At 37.9% G+C, this 4,606-nt stretch overlaps 1 pseudogene; it reads left to right on the top strand.

Moving 5' to 3' along the window:
• The first annotated feature begins 3,543 nt into the window (after positions 1-3,543).
• Positions 3,544-4,261, top strand: LOC101712157 (U1 small nuclear ribonucleoprotein C pseudogene; annotated as a pseudogene).
• Positions 4,262-4,606: the final 345 nt, after the last annotated feature.

The following is a 4,606-nucleotide window of genomic DNA, read 5'->3' as shown; positions in this document are numbered from 1 at the left end:
CATTTTCATCATTAGAAGACTCATTAGAAGATAAAGTCTTTTCTTTCCAACTCATCACCTGAAAATGTAACAGAGATTATGGTGCTTTTTACAGTGCTAGGGGAAACTTTGCCAAAGAGAGGAAAAAGAGAAAAAGGAAGGCAGGAGAGAGTCAGGTAAGAATGGCTGATACACTCATTGCATGTCACGACAAACAATAATTTAGAGCCCTTGTCATGGACTGATTCTGTGTAGTGAGAAAATTAGAAATCATTGCAGTTTGTAGAATGTGAGAAAAAGCAAAATTTAACATGTTTCACTTATAAAAATCTTAAAGTAGTTAGATTATGAAGAGAATCAAAGAGATGTGTAGGTAAATCAAGGTAGAATTGAAAGCTAAGAAGTTTTTAAGGTTCTTTATTAATTTTTTCTTTATTTTTAATTTACCAGTATGACTTTTTTGATTTTAACAAGTTTATTAATATAATATGGTTTAAGAAAGCATTGATATTCTCTCTATTCTTCTTTGCCTCACAGCCCCTAAGCAATCTATTTTTATTGCCACTTTCTAATGTAATACTGTTTCAGTTTCTCCTGTGTAGTGAGGATAATATCAATGCCCATATCAGTTGGCACAGATTACGTCTTAGTATCCCCTGGCTCTTGATCCTGGAATTTGTGGTTTCCTCTCAGGTCTACTCTTTGGTGCCCTGGATCTGTTGCACACCACATCTGTCTGACTTCTCTGTACCCTGGGCTCCCTCCTCCATTGACTTCTGATTAGGCTCAAGATCTTTAATGTGCTAGAAGAACACAGGTGTCAGACAACAAGAGAAATCAGAATATGCCTCTTTTTCTTGGCTCCAGGCCCAATCTCAACAGCATCTGCCTATGCATGTTTTAATCCTTCTGGAGATCTTCCATCCCTGGACTCTGACAGCACCACCTTAATCCATTTTTATCTCCAGCTATGGGGCTGACACAAGCTTTCAACTACTGCTAAGGTGAAGCCTTACTCTCACCCATTAATTTTTATCTCTTTTAGCACTTTTACTAGTTTCCTATGTGTTCTTCAAATGAAATACCTGACAAGTCTCTTCCTGAATTTTTCCTATCATCATTATCATCATCATCATGATCATCATCACCATTAGAATAAATCAATAGGAAGAAATGGCTAAATGTAGAAACAAATGCCTTACAATGTAAGAGATAAGAGTACAAAGCCCAGATAAGAGAAAAAGATAGTTGGAATGTGGGAATCACTTCATATGTCAAGAGGAAAAGGAAGAAATTCACATGTGGAAGCATGTAGATGGTTAGTACAGTTTATTTTACATTTTACATTTTGCTATTTTTATGCAATCCATTCATCCTGGACATTTCAGGCAACTGAGACCACTGTGTAATTGTACTCTTTCTCCGAGAGCAATGGTGGTGCACCTATGGCACACATGCCACAGCCAACTGTTTGTTATCCTTGAAAGCTTTAAAAGGTTCACCATTACTGTTCTAGAGTAACATCACAGCAAGGTATTGAGTCTACAGAGAAATACTACTGCATTGTTTTTGGGGTTTTTTGCAAATAGAAAGTTAAAGGGTGCCACAGAAATCTTTAGGTCTTAGAGTACACAACAGATGTAGAATGACATTCTGCAGCACACAATGAAGAAAAAAATCACAACAATTGCATAGAATTTCTAGGCAGACAGGGGACTGGTAGGACTCAAAAGATTTCTTTCTTGGCTGCTTTCTCATTGTCGGAACAAAATAACAAACACCCATAAGTTAAAGGAGGAAAGGTTTATTTCAGATTATAGTTTGTAGAAGTTTAACTTCATAGTCAGCTAGCTCCAAGGCAAGGTGGCATGACAGAAGGGGATGGCAGAGGAGAAAGAGTCCATAGTGTGGTAGGCAGGAAGAAGCAAGCAGGTAGCCTATCTGTCCCTTTTATCCCATCCCAGCTACAAGCTTTTGGGTAATGCCATCCACACCTAGGCTGGGGCCTCTGTCTTCATTCAATCTACTTAGCCTCATCCGGAATTATGCTAATTCTAATCATTAAATTAATTTAGTACCACACACCCTTAATCGCAGTATCACACATCCTAGATCCAGCCAGCTCTGAAAAGCCTTCTTATGGGACCATGAGGTTTTGGGGGGACATCTAGACCCAAGCCATAAGTTTCCCAAGCACCATGTATGGGAGTAATACAAGGATTTCCCTCTGCTAAGTGTGGTACTACAAAAGAAAGAGATCAGCTGAACTTAATGCATAAAATGAGAACCAGGAATAATTTAGTGCAGTCTATACAGATTGATCTCTGAGAAGTAAGCAAGACAATGAATGACTGAATAGAAATCAATGTGGACTACACTTGGGACTGTAGGCCCAGCCCCATTCACTGATGTTTTAGGATTACATCTGACTTATGGAGCCTTAATAGACTCTCTGGAAGAAGAAAGAAGACTATAAAATGACTGAGTTTACAATGTTGACTGTCTTACAGGTTAAGGTTCATAGTAGAAAAGTAGGTGCAATTGTAGAAAAATATAAAATACTGCATTAAAGATGAGAACAAATATATATTTCAGTCAAAAAGAGGAAGTCAAAGTAGAAAAAATGTCCTTTATTTCACGTACTCAAAGAATATTTTTAATAAGGGGTTGAGACACTGATATCACCTAGCGTGTAACCTTGAAATTTTATGAACTAGTTACTATTTTGGTCATTTTGTTGTTTTATTTTTATTTTATCTCTCCACTCATAAAAACAGTATTATCTATGAATATGTATCTATGAAGAGTATTAAGAAGAATTAAATGTGTAAAATCTTTAAAAGAAATTTTCAAATATTTATATCACTTTATTTTTAACTGGAAAAATAGATATATCCTTATATTGAAGTAAAACTAGAATCATTACAATGCAGGATTGGGGGCTTCATGTTCTGCTGATTTTGTATATTGAATCTAGCAAGAATGAGATATCTTCCACTGAAATTTCTCACTTAAAATTATTTGCATTCTAGTTTTGTCAGAATTTTCAATTAAGTGAAGTGGTACACTAAAAACAAAATTTAAACATGTTGAATTATATTGATAATGGAATTTGAGATGATTTGAATATTTTATCATATATAGAGATCAATCTTCACTTGACATGTACATTGTATTGATCAAAGTTTATTTTCTGATTTTCTTCAAAAAATTAATGATGCCTGGCAAAGATAAACTTGAAAATAACGTGAAAGAATTCATTGTTTACTTAACAGGTTGCTCACAAATTCGAATTATTAACAGTTATCTTTCAACGCTGAGCATTCACATTTAACAACCGTAAACCAAACTGTGAATTGTTACACTGTACTTGACAATATCCTTGTAATAGAAATTAAGTTAAAGAATTGGAAGAAAAGAATTGCCAACATTATTAAGTAGTTTTTCATCTTTCACCCAATGTGGCCAAATTATAGTGTTACTGTATAAAAAGTATAAATTCTCTGTCCTGACTGAGCATAGTTTGGGCATAAGATTTTTTAAAAGAATGAGGACTAGGACGGAGCGACCAACCGGCTGCAGAACAACATGCCCAAGTTTTATTGTGACTACTGCGATACATACCTCACCCATGATTCCCCGTCTGTGAGAAAGACACACTGCAGTGGTAGGAAACATAAAGAGAATGTGAAAGACTACTATCAGAAATGGATGGAAGAGCAGGCTCAGAGCCTGATTGACAAAACAACGGCCGCATTTCAACAAGGAAAGATCCCTCCTCCTCCGTTCTCGGCTCCTCCTCCAGCAGGGGCGATGATCCCACCTCCACCCAGTCTCCGGGGTCCTCCTCGCCCTGGCATGATGCCAGCGCCCCACATGGGAGGCCCTCCCATGAAGCCAATGATGGGCCCCCCTCCGCCCGGGACGATGCCAGTGGGACCTGCTCCTGGAATGAGGCCAACCATGGGAGGCCACATGCCAATGATGCCTGGGCCTCCAATGATGCACCCACCTGCTCGCCCCATGATGGTGCCCACTCGCCCAGGAATGACTCGGCCAGACAGATAAAGCCAGAGGGGTGGCCTCTTTATGTCAGTTTTGTATTATTTGTTCTACATCACCAGGAGATCATGATACTGTGACTGTGGGTGTTTTCTAACAGCATAAGGAAGACTTGCTCCTTCTTCCTGTCAGACTAGTTTTGAAGGGAGAAGTGAGATAAACAAAAATGCAGGAATTACAGTTTCATTCGTATTGTGAAATATAAAAATAAAATTGTCAGCTCTTTAAAAAAAAAAAGAATGAGGACTAAGTCAGTGACTTTTTCAGGTATAGGACATAATTAACATTTCCTAATAATAAGATTCATTTACTGAAAATTTCCACTTCAGATGATGTCATCTCTTTGGACACATCATTGCAGTACTTGTCTACAGAGTTTCTTCAAGGTCAGTGGCAATGAACCCATGGCATGCATGCCACCGTGGACACACAGAACCCTCTCTGTCAGCATAAGAGCCAAGTTACCCCAGATCTTGAAAGTGGGCAGCTGAAATATTTTCCAAATCTAAAAATGCATTTAGAAAATTCTACAGCAGAATAATCCTGCAAGCAGATAATCCTGCAA

This window comes from Heterocephalus glaber, unplaced genomic scaffold (assembly GCF_053883595.1).
Source record: "Heterocephalus glaber isolate CG9 unplaced genomic scaffold, H.glaber_assembly_v1.0 deba00001509, whole genome shotgun sequence".
NCBI classification, from domain to species: domain Eukaryota; kingdom Metazoa; phylum Chordata; class Mammalia; order Rodentia; family Bathyergidae; genus Heterocephalus; species Heterocephalus glaber.
The sequence above is the reverse complement of the archived record's forward strand: the minus strand, read 5'-3'. Positions and strand labels throughout refer to the sequence as shown.